The sequence below is a fragment of the Olea europaea genome, chromosome 18 (assembly GCF_002742605.1).
Source record: "Olea europaea var. sylvestris chromosome 18, O_europaea_v1, whole genome shotgun sequence".
In the NCBI taxonomy this organism is placed as follows: Eukaryota; Viridiplantae; Streptophyta; class Magnoliopsida; order Lamiales; family Oleaceae; genus Olea; species Olea europaea.
In genome coordinates this window covers 23,862,614-23,879,226 of record NC_036254.1, presented here as the reverse complement: position 1 = coordinate 23,879,226, position 16,613 = coordinate 23,862,614, and positions in this window count along the sequence as shown.

The following is a 16,613-nucleotide window of genomic DNA, read 5'->3' as shown; positions in this document are numbered from 1 at the left end:
GGGGGTTATTTTTTGAATTTTTTTGATTTGCGTATCTACAAGACTGAAAGGTTTTGTCAAAAAGACCTAAACTGTCTAAGGCCAGCTTGGAATTTAAGCGGTCCGCTTGTGAGCCCCCTCCTTACTTGGAAGCTTTTTCAATTGCGTGTTATTCAAATCATTAAGACGAAAAACAATAATTTTAAGAAAATTATGATTCTTAGAAATTTCTATTTTGAGAAAAAATTATATATATATATATATTTCGTGAACAGTAACAAAAAAAAATCACTTTATTCCCAAAATTTACAAGTAAACACGTTTTCCACTTTGATATTTTAAGACACATTTTCTCAAAATGACAAAAAAAAGTATTGCCAAGGGATTTATGTAACGTGGTTTAACCGCAAGTGTACGGTGTCAAGTTTTGTAATATAGTATTGAAGTAAGAGTGTCGAATCCATATGGATTGTATTTAATCTTCACTAAGTACTATAATTATGTAATTTCTACTTTATTTAGATGAATGTATGATTGAATTGATGTTTTATGAATGAACGATTTAAACTAAGCTAACGTGATTGGATGTGACAAATTTGAGGAATACAAATTATTAAATAAGAGGGCCTAGGGATTGATTTCACCTAACTTTCAATTATGATTCAACAAATTCAAATTATTCCAATTAATTTTCTCAAATTTAAAAGCAAGAATCCTAATGTATTTCTAACCCCCTCTCTCGAGCACCGATTAGAAATTAACCCTAGATTCCAATTCTAACATCTCTGTTCAAAATTGAAAATTAAGAATTTAATAAAGGTCCGATTCTTTTTATGGAGTAAGCTTCACGGATTTATACTTTATCTCGAAACCTATAAATTCGATGTTGTATCACTTTTATGATCAGCCTAAATTCCCACTCTCTCGAGCGTCGGAATTGATTAGCTTCAAATCATCCAATTGTTGATCAGGCAATTGAAAGCATTAAAATCATGATACAATTAAATATATGCGGAAAAATCAAATAAATAATTATAAAATCATCAAACCATAATCTTGATTCAGCTACATCAATCCCATAGATAAATTGTTTAATTGATGGTGTAATAAATGAAAATCATACAAATTATAATAAACAATATAAGGAAAATGATAGAAAAAACTAATCTTTTGGGTAGATCTTCAATCTTCTTCCTTGATATTGTTCCTCCTTCCTTTTGATGTCTTCAATTTTTGCCTCCTTCAAATTGTGTGGTTGAATTCTTCAATCTTCCCCCCTTCCATCTTTCTTGAAAATAGGTCTTTTAAATGGTATTTATAGTATCTTGAAGTTATTGGACGAATTAGGGTTGAGTTGGGCCAAGAAAAGATTCCAAAAAACATAAAATATCGTTTTTCTGTATATCCGGCGCCTCGACGCCAAATATGGGCGCTGTGGCGCCGCCTGTTCTGTTGTTTTCAGCATCATGGGCGCTGCGGTGCCCATCTTGGGCACCACGGCGCCTGATTCGGGTGAAAAATTCATTTTGCGCGTCTTTTAGTGTTTTTAGCATAACTTTCTCGTCCGATGTCCAATTGAGATGATTCAAAGCTTGTTCGAAAGTTAACTCAAAGGGGTACAACTTTTCTTCAAATATTTTTCTTTGGTTCGATCGTTTTCTATGTCAAAAATGAATCTCAATGTGAGACTGAAATTCCAGAGCACAACTTTTGGGTTGGAAATTGATTTGTGATCATATTTTGACTAAGTTTGATCCCTTTGACATCTTTTTTCATTCAATTGACTCCTAGCATGCTTGGATCTTCATTGCGAGGTTCAACACAACTTTTCAATATTTGCGCTTTAGTCCCCGAACTTTGAATCTCTTACAATTTGGCAATTTCCTCCAATTTCGCCAACTTTTGCTTATTTCTTTTAATTTCATCAACCTACATCACAATATCAAAACACACAATAAAATGCTCTAAAACACTCTCAAGAGTAGCAAAATAACAAATTAGGTGGCATAAATATTATGAGTGTAGAGCACTCATCACGTATTTTTAACAATTTCAAAACGGACAATCAAAACACAAAACTCAAAACAAATTCAAAACTAAAAACTCAAACACGAAGAGAACTGCCCCTAAATTTTTATCTCAAAATCATTACACCACTAAATTTTAAGCACTGGTTTGACAACTATTATTTCAAAACTTTTTTTATGTACTTTTTTCAATCACACTTTTACACTAAAATATTTTTTATGCAATTTCAAAAAAAAAATTCTACTTTTTAACTACATATTCTCCTAAAAACAATATTCAAAACTCCATTTTCCCAAATATTGTTCATCAAACAAGGGCTAATTTTAAAATTTTATGAAAGCGTTCTTAAAAAAAAATTAATTTAATTATTTGAAATAAATAAAATAATGCATACCAATCAATTCATAAATACAATTAATGATTGACAAAAAAAATGTTTGTTTTTCAAAATTAATTATATATGTAGACAAAAATACTTACTAACTTAGTTGTAATTAATTTTTATTTTGTCCACTTCTAGCCATGGTTTTGTAGGTTTTAAAATCATATTGTATTAATTTCAAAATTAATTATATATGTAGATAAAAATCACTTACTCTTATAAATTAGAGAAGCCAATAAACTTGGAAGTGTTTTATTGAGAACTAAATCCACATATTTACATGGAAGGATTAGGGGTATATTGGTAATAATTTATAGAGCTACAATGGTACAATTTGTCATTTACTAATAAACTTACCATTTTACAACACTATCATTTAATGACACATTACAAAATATATTTCTTATTAAAATCTTGTTTGATAAAAATTCAATAGAAGAAAAATATCAAACGACGAAAAACAATACAGTTATTTTTAGTATTAAAAATAAATTATGCATCATTAAAACCTTGTTAGGAAAATTTAGTGGGATAAATCTTAAACCAAAAAAAAAAAAGTACAGCTACTCCGCTTGATGTTGATCATTAAAAATCTTCAAGTCGACGCACTTGAATCAATTTCTTGAATATAGATGTCTGCGGTGTTTTTGTGGTTCTAAAATTTATGTATATGAAAGAATTTTGGAGAAATATGTTTTGTCCTGTCATATTTAATATAGTCTCATTTGAGTTATACAATACAAGTTGCATTGTCGTCATATAAAATTATTGGGATACCTTTTATCAAAGTTAATCAGCATTATGACGAATCATGTTTCTCAACCATACACGTTCTTTACCTGCTCCATGAATTGCAATAATTTCAAATTAATTTGAATTGATGTCAATGTTTCCTTTACATATCTTTACGATACAATTGTTCCTTCACTTGTAAACGCATACCCTATTTATGATTTAACTTTATGTGGATAAGATAGATAACTAGCATCTACATATCCCACCCACTAAAGCAGATCCCAATTTTTTACAATAAAATAATCCAAAATTAGTTGTACCTTTTAGGCAACGAAAAATATGTTTAACACCATTTCAATATTTTTTTGTTGATATAGAGTTATATCTTGTGAAAAGATTTATAGAAAAGGTTATGTCAGGTCAAGTACAATTTGCTAAAAAAGTTAATACTCCAATTCCACTAAGATATGATACTTTGGGATCAAGAATATCTATCTTCAAGTGGACAAAATTGATCTTTTTCACATCAAATGATCAAAAGTCATAGGTGATACCATTGTTCATTATCCATATAAAATACTTTTAGACTTTTTCTATATATGTAGATTGATGAATAAATAATCCTTCTTGGAAGTTTTCAATCTATAACCCTAGACAAAATTCGATTTTTTTCCGAATATTTTATTTTAAATTAATTTTTCAAATAATTTGCAATTTTGTTGAACTCTTCAAGAGTTACCCATTAAATTTAAATCATAAACATAAATTGCCACAATTGCAAATCCAAATTTTGTTTTCTTTATGAAACTCATAGGCAAATATCGTCATTTTTATAATTCTTCTTCAACAAACTTTCGCTAAGGCAATTATACAATATGCGTTCGGATTACTTCTATCCATTTAATGATCTTTGTAATTAAATTGTGAACATAATTCTCGGACATATATCTTTTATTCTTGGCATTTGAAGTCCTTCAAGGACTTTCACTATATATATTCTTATGTGTGTGTGTGTACACATACACACATATCTACATTTGCAAATAGACATTACATCCATAAAGTTTATATTGAGCCGCTGTGAAGGTTTAAACTAATTAAAAATCTGAAAGTAATAACGTCCATTATAAAAGACTATGTTTTCTCATAATCAATTATAGGTCTTCGTGAGAAACATCGAGGAGCTACGAGTTGTATTTTGCATCTTATAATTTCATTATTTTTATTTTTCTTCCGTACGAAAAGTTATTTGTATCATATCAGGATTGTATTTTCAGGCATTCGATGTAACGTCCCGACCCACAAGGACTGAAACGTCGCTAGATTAATTGTACTTTTAGCCGTAAACTTAAAAAAATAGCTAAACTTTTAGAGAAAATTATAAAGATTTAATTTAAGAATATTTTTTTTAAAAGGACAATAAATGACAACATAACTCAATACAAAAGAAACTAATTCCTAATGTCTTCAAGTGACATCCATGCATAAATACATTTTCATTGCGTAAAATTCTAGGCAAGAATTTAAAAATAAATGTTTTTGTTTGACGTCCCATTTTTGCGCAGTAAATTTTAAAGTAAACTCATTTACATGGTAATTTAGGTCGAAACTTTAAAAGAAAGTAGGGAACTTCTCATAATATAACATATCCAAAATTCAGCTTTCGTCGACGACATATGAGATGTTAAAATATTTTTCAAAACCTCGCAGCGACTCGATTTAGGAAGTAACCCAGTGCAGCATACTTAAGGTGGTATATAAAATTCCATAGACATTGGATTGACATGATTTTGAGTTTATTCAATAGTTAATCTATTAGGCTATTAAATCCCACTGGTCTTGTCCAAAAATCCCAAGTAACGGTTGAGTTACAAATTTTTAAGTTCAATGGCAAAATCTGGAATTTTAAGAAAACAGCAACACTATGTTTACTTAAATTGACATATAAAATTTTACCGACATCAGATTGATATGATTTTAAGTTTATTCAGTAGCTAACTTACGAAGCTATCAAACACCATTAGCTTTGTCCAAAAATTCAAGTAACCAATTAGTTATGAATTTTTAAAGTCTGAGCAAAAACTGAACTTTCTAAGAAAACAGTAACATTAACTAGTTGACATTTTTTTTTTTTTTGAAGAGGGTGTTTCGTAAGTAAATTCTATTACACACACACACACACATACACACACACACATATATATATATAAACATAACCTATTCATAAGAAAATGTTCGTAGAAATAGTTTCATATACGATGTCTATAGAAAAGTAATTAAAAAGAAACGCAAATATTTCATAATCAATTTGAAATTGTTAATTCACCGACTTTTCCATGTCAAATTGCATCTTCAACCACCATCATCCGCACCCCCAACAAAAGAACAAAATCAACCTGTAAGAAGGGATTTAACCCATGAGTTTGAAACTGAATAGATATCATCGGTGTATTTCGTAAACAAATTAGAAAATTCGAACCATGGATTCATACCGTCGCACGTAGATGAATTTTCGGCAAAATTTGATATCTATAGCATTATCATAACACTTAGAGTCAGAAAATGATCATTCAAACTATAGTAGTGCCGAAGCACCGTACCCGGAGGTACCATTTCATTCAATTTTTAATGAAAAATCAAATTTGAAAATGAAATAACACTTGCACCTCAATCTACCTTGAATTTTCTTGGATATTAAAGAACAAATGTGTAAAAAGTCTTTCTTCTTCTCACTCTTGTTATTCCCTTAGCTTAAATTGATATAAAATATATTTTTTTGAGAGAAAATAAGATGAAATTCGGATTTAATGAAGGATGTAATGAAAAAGTGACATTCCATTTCTTATAACCTTTCTTTTTAATGAAAAACTAAATGGGGGGAGTTGTATTATCATAAAGTTTGTTAAATTGGATCTTTAACTAAGAATTTGAAGAGTTTTTAAGCCTAAAAATAAAATTTCGTGCTCGAAATTTACCTTATGGATTGACAAAGAGTGTCGGATATTTGTCTTTAACTTCTTCTTCTTCTTCTTCTACTTCCCAAGTAGCTTCTTCGACTCCATGATTATTCCATTGCACCTTGACCAGTTGAATCTCCTTGTTCCGTAATTTATGTACCCTTTGATCTAGTATTCTAATCGATAATTCCTCATAAGATAAATCTTTACGTACATCTAGGGATTGATAATTGACCACGTGATCAATATACTTCTTGATCATCGATATGTGAAATACGTTGTGAACTGCTAATAGTTCGGGCGGCAAAGCTAATCGATAAGCCACACTTTTGACCCTATCAAGTATTTCAAAAGGTCCAATATAACGAGGTCGTGGCTTGCCTTTTTTGCCAAACATAAGTACACCCTTTATTGGTGCCACTTTTAAAAAAACTTTATCTCCAACTTGAAACTCCAAGTCCTTTCGTCTGATATCTGCATAGCTCTTTTGTCAGTTTTGCGCTGCCTTTATCCTATTGCGGATCTTATCAATGACTTCAACTGTCCTTTCAATGATCTCTGGTCCCAAAACTTTCTTTTCTTCGACTTCATCCCAATGAACAGGTAATCTACATCTTCTACCATAGAGAGCTTCATATGGTGCTATCTCAATAGTTGTTTGGAAATTGTTATTATATGCAAATTCTACCAAAGGTAAATACGATTCCCAATTGCCTCCTAGATCCAAAACACAGGCTCTTAACATATCTTCCAAAGTCTGAATGGTTCTTTCAGATTGACCATCGGATTGAGGGTGATATGCCGTACTGAAATTCAATTTCGTTCCCATAGCCACTTGCAAGCTCTTTCAAAACTTAGATGTAAATCTCGGATCTATGTCAGACACAATGGATATGAGGGTACCATGCAATCTTATGATCTATTTAATATACAACCGTGCCAACTGATCTAGACTGAATATCATTTTCATTGAAAGAAAATGAGCGGACTTCATTAGACGGTCCACTATTACCCATATAGCATTGTGCCCTCCTGCTGATCTCGAAAATCCTACCGCAAAGTCCATTGCGATATTCTCCTACTTCCATTCTGGTATGTCCAATGGATTTAACAACCCTGCCAGTCTTTGATATTCTGTTCTAACTTCTTGACGCTCAATGCATTTTGCCACAAATAAACCTATACTTCTTTTCATATTCCTCCACCAAAATGTATTTCTAAGGTCTCGATACATTTTCGTACCGTTAGGATGTGCAGTGTATGGAGTGATATGAGCCTCCTCCAATATCTCCTTTCTCAAAACTTCATCCTTAGGTACACAAATCCTTTCTTTAAACATCAGAGACCTATCCGAAGCTATTCTAAAGTCATTTCTCTTATCTGTACCAATCTCGTTCTTGATCTTTTGCAAGAATGGGTCCTTACCTTGTGCCTCAATGATTCGATCTCTAAGAGTAGATCGAACCACGAAAGTTGCTAAACGGGTGGTGACTTGCTCTGGTGTGGCAACCATTTCAATTCGTAAATTCTTCAAGTCCTTGATCAACTCCAACTGAGTAGTAGGTAATGATGCCAATCGTCCCACTGACTTTTTACTTAGCGCATCGGCAACAATATTAGCCTTACCAGGATGGTAATGGATAGTACAATCATAATCATTTACAAGTTCCAACCATCGTCTCTGTTTCATATTTAATTCCTTCTATGTGAAGAAATATTTGAGACTTTTATGATCCGTGTAAATGTCACACTTCCCTCCATATAAGTAATGTCGTCATATCTTTAAAGCATACACTACAGCAGCAATTTCTAGATCATGCGTCAGGTAGTTCAGCTCATATTGCTTCAATTGCCTTGATGCATATGCAATCACTTTTTTGTGTTGCATCAGTACACATCCTAAACCTTGTTTGAATGCATCACTATATATAACAAATCCTTCCGAACCTTCGGGAATAGCTAACACGGGTGCTAAAATCAATCGTCGTTTTAGCTCCTGAAAGCTCTACGCACACTTATCTGTCCATTGAAACTTTACTCATTTCCTTGTCAATTGTGTCATTGGTCCGGCGTTTTTTGAAAATCCTTCTATAAATTTCCGATAGTACCCGGCCAATCCCAAAAAACTTCGAACTTCACCCACGTTAGTTGGTGTATTCCAATTAGTTATTGCTTCCACTTTTCTGGATCCACCTCAATTCCTTGGGCAGTAACTACGTGACCGAGTAATTCAACTTGTTCAAGCCAAATTTCACACTTTTTAAATTTGGCATATAACCTTTCTTTACGCAGTGTTTCTAATGCCATTCTAAGATGCTCTTCGTGTTGATCTTTACTCTTAGAGTATATCAAGATGTCGTCAATGAAGACTATGATAAATTGATCCAAATACTGATGAAATACACGATTCATTAAAGTCATGAACACTGCCGGAGCATTGGTCAACCCGAACGGCATAACTGTGAACTCGTAATGTCCATAACGTGCTCGAAAAGCTGTCTTGGGTATATCACTTGCCTTAACCTTCAACTGATGATATCCAGATCGTAAGTCAATCTTGGAAAATACCTTAGCCCCTTTCAATTGATCAAATAAATTCTTGATTCTCGGGAGAGGATATTTATTTTTGATGGTCAAACGGTTCAACTCCCGATAGTCAATACACATCCTCATACTTCCATCTTTCTTCTTTTCGAACAATACTGGTGTGCCCCAAGGAGACACACTTGGTCGAATAAAGCCACAATCCAACAATTCTTGTAATTGAAATTTTAACTCCTGAAGTTCCTTTGGAGTCATTCTGTATGGAGCTTTAGATACTGGTGCCGCTCCGGGAACCAGATTTATTGTGAACTCCACCTGTCTATCTGGTGGAGTACTCGGTAGTTCTTCTGGAAACACATCTATAAACTCTCGTACCACTAGTACGTCCTCAATCTTTATTGTCGTCTATTTTTCTCCCGAGATGTTAACTAGAAACCCTTGGTACGTTTCTTTTCTCATCATTTTCTCAACTTGTAAGGTCGATACTAGTTGGAGATGGGGTTTGGTCTTTATTTTGAGGAAAGAAAATTGTTCTTCTCCTGATTTCTGAAAAGACACTTCCCTTTCTTTACAACGAATGGTTGCATAATTACATCTCAACCAATCCATGCCCAAAATCATATCGAAATCTTTCATCTCTATCAGATACAAATTAGCTTCTAATGTTTTTCCTTCGATTTCAAAATTTATCGACCTAACTAATTGATTTGTATTTAATGTTCTACCTGAGGGGACGCTAACTTCTAGTGTACTTTCGACTTCTCACAAGTAATACTAGATTTAGCAATGAAAGACGTTGATACAAAAGAGTGAGTAGCTCCCGAATCAAACAGTATATAAGCATATACATTGAATATCGTAAAATACCTGTTATTACGTTTGAGTTTTCCTCTGCATCCTTCTGAGTCAGTGTAAAGACTCGTGCTTTTCCCTTTTTGTTCTTATCACTGTTATCATCCTTCTTTTGAGTGAACATAAGACAATCCTTAGCAATATGTCCTGACTTATCGCACCGAAAATAGGCATTCTTCTCATACAATATTCACCACGATGAGGCTTATCACACTTCAGACAAGGTGCAACTGTAGCTACTATAGCCTTACTGGCACTAGATCGGATGTTAGCCTTCTTATTTTGCCATTTGCCCTTTTCTTTGTCCTAACCATTCCACTTCCTCTTTCCAATATGCCCTCTATCTTGCGGTTGTAAAATTGACGGTGTTGCTCTGCATTAGCCTTCTAATACCAAATAGCATGAGCTCATTCCAAAATCTCACGATATGATGTGAAACGATGTGACATAAGGATCATACTTAGGTCTGGGTTTAACTCTTGCTCGAACTTTCTAGTCTTTTTAATTTCCGTGTCAACCAAGTGTGGAGCATATCTTGAGAGTTGATCGAACTTTCGTTCGTAATCAATCAGGGACATATTACCCTGTTTGAGCTGAAGGAATTTGCTTTCCTTGAAATCTCTTAGAGACTGAGGAAAATACTTATCCATTACTTCCTCTTTAAATTGTTCTCATGTTAACGCCAATTGCTGCTCCGGGGTTCTAGTCCAAGACATTGAATCCCACCAGTAACTTGTATCACCAATAAACATAAACTCCGCATACTGAACCTTTTGGGCGTCGGTGCAGTCTATGAGTTGAAAAATTCATTCTAGCTTACGAAGTCACTCCTCAACTACTAGTGGACCCGATGCTCCATCGAAGGTAGGGGGCTTATACCTTCGAAATAACTCAACCACTGAGGCATGAGCCGGGAGAGTAATAGGAGCTGGCGGTGTAGGTGGAGCTGGGTTCTGATTCAGCCTGTTAAGATCTTGAACGCTTGTAGGAGATCCCTTATCAAATTGTTCTATTTTGCACGAGACATTTCCCTAGAAATAAGATATAATATCTCACATTAACTTCTTTTTCCAAAACGAGGATTAAAATAGGGAAATATTTTCAGCTCGAACCAGAATTGATTTTTTTTTGTATCATTAAAAGTACTCCTTGAAATCAGGATATACAATAGTTCGATGACCTTTACTTCCATAACATTAAGGAAAAGATAGCATAAGGAAAATGAATCTAATTTCTAATCCCTATGAATCTTGCGAATCTTCTTTGGTGGAGCTTGATCTTCGGAGGAGTCTTCTGCCTCAAGCCCCGACTCTAGGTCTATCTTAACCTGTGGCTCATGCTCATGTTCATTCTCTAATTCCAACCCATAGTCATTCTCATACTCCCATTCGGGATCTTCCTCTGGGTCCGATTCAAACTGAGGTTCTGGGTCAAGCTAGGGCTTGGGCTCAAGCTCGAGATCAGGCTCAATTACTATCTTCGGTTGAGGTTCTAAGCTCTCACTCTACATGTCTAGAAGGATCTGACAATATATACCGAATTCAATTGCATTTGGGTACTCTGGAGGGTTACCTTCTAGCATCTCATCCCTAACCATGACTCCCATATTTTCTCATTGAGGTAGAAGTGAGTATATGAGGTTATTTACAGCCTCGATATGCATGATCTCCAATTCTACATCTATCGTCGTCATACATCTCTCGTAAATGTCATGTATGTGTTCAACAAGCGGACGAGATGGGTCAGTCACGTAGTTCTCATAGGATTGAATGATAGACCTACGGTTCAACGCTGCTCTACAAGCCATGGCCTTTCTAGCGGTCTGATAAATTCTAACCATATCTGTCACATAAGCGTCCAATTATGTATTATCTCTGTTAGTGATATCAACTTATACATTATGCTTTTGGGGTTTTAATAAAATAGCTAATCATCATTTCTTCATGTATATATAAACAAAATTTAACTTGCATAACATATTTCATCCTTAATAGCATTAGCATTTTCATAGATTCAAGCTTAAATGATTTATAAATCATGCTCGAAAAATAAAGTGAAACATAATATTTTATTCCATACCTTGGGTTCGTCGGATGAGGTCAATTGATGGATGCAAGATGCCATGGAATGCCTTAAATGTTTCACTTTCTCATCTTTTAATTATTATTATATATATATATACGCTAAGTCTACAGAATCGACTAAACTCGTGCTCTGATACTACGTTGTAACGCCCCGACCCGCAAGGACCGGAACGTCGCTAGATTAATTGTACTTTTAGTCTTAAACTTGCATGGATGTCACCTGAAGATATTATGTATTGAGTTATGTTGTCATTTATTGTCCTTTTAAAAAAATATTATTAAATTAAATCTTTATAATTTCCTCTAAAAGTTTAGCTATTTTTTTATTGCGTGAAATTCTAGGTAAGAATTTAAAAATAAATGTTGTTGTTTGACTTCCTATTTTTGCACAATAAGTTTTGAAGTAAACTCGTTTACATAGTAATTTAGGTCGAAACTTCACGAAACTTTAAGAGAATGTAGGAAACTTCTCATAATATAACATATCCAAAATTCAGCTTTCTTCGACGACATATGAGATGTTAAAATATTTTTCAAAACCTCGCAACAACTCGATTTGGGAAGTAACCCAGCGCAACATATTTAATGTGGCATATAAAATTTTATAGATATGAATTGATATGATTTTGAGTTTATTCAGTAGCTAATCCATGAGGCTACTAAATTCCACTGGTTTTGTCCAAAAATCCCAAGTAACGGTTGAGTTACGAATTTTTAAGTTCAATAGCAGAAACTAGAATTTTCAGAAAACAACAACACTATGTTTACTTAAAGTGACATATAAATTTTTACCGAAATCAGATTGACATGATTCTAAGTTTATTCAGTAGCTAACTTATGAGGCTATCAAAAACCATTAGTTTTGTCCAAAAATTCGAAGTAACCAATTAGTTATGAACTTTTAAAGTCTGAGCAGAAACTGAAATTTCTAAGAAAACAGTAACATTAACTAGTTGACATTTTTTTTGAAGACGGTGTTTCGTAAGTAAATTCTAGATTACACACACACACACACATATATATATATATATATATTTTTTTTTTTTTTTTAAACATAACCTATTCATAAAAAATGTTCGAAGAAATAGTTTCATAAACGATGTCCATAGAAAAGTAATTAAAAGGAAACACAAATATTTCATAATCAATTTAAAGTTATTAATTCACCGACTTTTCCATATTAAATTGCATATTCAACCACCATCATCCACGCTCCCAACAAAAGAACAAAATCAACCTGTAAGAAGGAATTTAACCCATGAGTTTGAAACTGAATAGATATCATCGGTGCATTCGTAATCAAATTAGAAAATTCGAACCATAGATTCATACCATCGCACATAGATGGATTTTCGGCAAAATCCGATATTTATAGCATTATCATAACACGTAGAGCCGGAGAATGATCATTCAAACTATAGTAGTGCCTAAGCACCGTACCCGGAGGTACCATTTCATTCAACTTTTAATGAAAAATCAAATTTGAAAACGAAATAACACTTGCACCTCAACCTACATTGAATTTTCTTGGATATCAAAGAACAAATGTGTAGAAAGCCTTTCTTCTTCTCACCCTTGTTATTCTTTTAGCTTAAATTGACATAAAATATATTTTTTTGAGAGAAAATAAGATGAAGTTCGGATTTAAGGAATGATGTAATGAAAAAGTGACATTCCACTTATTGTAACCTTTCTTTTTAATGAAAGACTAAATGGGGGAGTTGTATTATCATAAAATTTGTTAAATTGAATCTTTAACTAAGAATTTGAAGAGTTTTTAAGCCTAAAAAAATTCATAATTTTTTTTTATAAAAAATCTACACGGTGATTCGAACCTGGGTTGCCTATATGAAATACCATGTAAATGACCATTGGGGCAACCCAGTTATTCATTAAATCTTTGTAATCAAATTTACTTAAACTTAATCTCTTAAATTGTTAGGTTTTTAATTAATTTATGGCTTGGACTTTCAAAATCTTAAATGGTTTGAGCCTCCACAACTCATTTCTTGAATGAGATAGGCTCGTGGTACTAGATCATCACAACATAATAGCCTAATTTCATTTTATTTCTCGGGCTTCTATATTCGAACTACATGTCCATAACGTTTTTCATTTCTATAAGAAATCCAATTTCGCCTGTATAACTTCTTTCCATTTTTGGCCAACACTTCTATGTTGATAGTCTTTAACAGACTATAGTTCATGATCCTCATGTTGTATAATATCAAGAGTCGCGTTAAAGGCAAAAATGTTACTTATAACAACATTATTTTGTTCTTATAATTTATGAGACAACAATAATTCATTAAAATCTTATTATTTTCGGATACTTGTGGTTCTTAGATGGCCATACTTTCAATATTCAAATGATCAATTTTTTTAATGTTACTTCTTTTAAAGATTTTGGTTGATTTTTCTCTTGTACTTTTTTTGAGGTACGGAGTCTTTTAAACCAACAAGTCGACCACGCTTCTAGCTTATTTAGAATTCATTTGCTACAACGAATTGTGGTGGTGATTATTGTTGTGAATTTGAGGTGAATGTAATATTTATGGTTGTCGATTTGAGTCAAAGGTGATCATGGTGGTGCATTAGAGGTGGTGACTGGTTGTGGATTGTGATACTGGTCTGTGGTATGTGAAGAATTGTTTATGGTTATCCTCTGTGACCAATTCTGTATTAATCGTGGTCGGTGGTGACCAAATTTGTATTAACTGTGACTATTTTTGACTATATGTGATCAAATTAACAATGACTTGGTCACATACCATCACAGATAATATTGACTTCATCAAAGACAATCACAATAAAGATAAACTTAGTCACAAGTAGTCACAGATAATATAAATGTACTCATAAACAAGAATAGCTTACACAAATCTGATCACAGTAGTCACTGTTAAACACAATTTTGTCACGTACAACACAAAATACATGGTCAATAGGTCTTAATCAATATGCTTAAATTGGCAATGCTTCTTCAAACAACTACGTTCACTCATTAACGAGCGGTAAATCTTTCCCTAATCAATTTCTCACTTTAAATGAAACAACTCCACTACCTCCTCCTATTTTCTCCTCATTCTCCAAATAATCAACAATACATATCAACACACTATTGAACTAAAATTCGTAACAACATGGGAGAATAAGGACTAATTGGTTTTGTTCATAGCGAAATGGTGTAATTTTTTTTTTTCCAATTTTTAACCAAACAATTCCCTACTCTAATAACCCTTTTATCCCCTTAATTTTGTGTTTCGACTCAAAAACAAACTTGTGCTATGAAATCAATATCTTCACATGTAACATTGTAACAATAAAGTTTCACTTCACATGTAATTATGGCACTCTTCCCCACCACATAGTACCTCCACCCAACAACCCGGCACAAAAAATTCATAGGTTATACTGTAAAAGCTAGTCACTTCAGAAATGCGTTCATACACGGTTTATGGGTTCTAAATTTAATTTAATTTCAATTTAAATATGTTAAATTACGCCTATAAAATGTTGTGTATATTGATTATAATAAATTTCATACAATCATTCTTTTAAAATAAATTTAGAATGCATACAGATTGGAGACTTTCAATGCTAAAGATCTACTAGAGAGAGAAAGAGATTGGGGTAGGTATGGATAATTAGAGAAGTTGTACAAATAAAGATCCGTCGAATTGGGGGTAGGCATGGTAGATTGGGATGTTTGTGTACTGAGAGATCTAGTGAAATTGTTATTGCTATTTATCTTATAAATATATATAATATATTATTGTTATTTATCACTTGATTTTTGAGATCTTTTTGTAAGTTTGTTAATTGTGAAACTATATATTTAAAGCATTATAGTTATGTATTTGGCACTGTTTGAGACAAGTTGTTGGGCCCTCACAATAACATTAAACACATTTATCTGAGTTAGACTTCTACAGAGTTAGCCCTCGTTTGGTCCCCATTATTTTTAAAATACATTTCTCTCTTTCTTATTTTCAATAAATATTCTTTAATAAAATAATAATGCACCCAAATTCAAAAAAAAAGTTATTTTTTAACCACACATTCTCCATCAAAATACTATTCCAAGATATATTTTAGGCAAAAAAGGGCTCTTAATCTTCAAAATTGTTTGCTCATTTTCGAATTTTAATCAGATCACATTGTTCGTTAGACTTTAATTTGCACTAATACTATTTCCTTATTAAGATTTGGAGTTCTATTTTAAAAAAGTTAAACTTATTAAGGAATAGTCCAAACCCTTATATGTTGGCCTATATTTTTATATGCCTTTTCATATGTATAAACTTAATCAACTATTATTATAAATAAGAATATTCTTTTAGAATATTTAAATTCATGGCATTATATATTTTTTTCGAGAGTATTAACACGATATTTTTTCCTGTAATAGCAACATGTAGAACTATTATGATATTATGAAAGAAATATCATAATATTCTTATAAATAAAGTTGTGCTTCTTTAATGCAACAACATGATGCTTATAGATTATTGATATACATATATGTATACTTCTCCAATATTATTATATAGTTCGTAAAATAAACGAATGCTCACTTAATGTAATCAGATTACTACTTACTCTATCAACTTCAAAAGGTTTCTCATTGCTCAATTATCTACGAACGTATTTCGCATTCACCATTCGTTAAGAATTCGGTGCTAACTACTGATGAAAAATTTAACATGGCAAACAGGAATACTTGATGGCAACTTCATGGCATTAAATCAATTCATCTCAGACAAAACATCCTACATAAAAACATACAACTTCGAATAATTTCACCTAACATGATATTTGAGTAGGCAAAAGAAAACTTTAACAAAATCTCAAATCAGATTTGACTTCTTTTTTTTGGTCTCCATGATTGTCCACTATAAACCCAACCAAAACCTTAAGTTTGACGTGACATAGCTTGAAAGGAATCTGATATGAAAGCTTTTTTTTGATAAATCTAAGGGTCGTTTGAGCCCCATTGTTTTCAAAAAATGTGTTTTGAAAATAGCGTTATGATGGAGAACATGTGGTTAA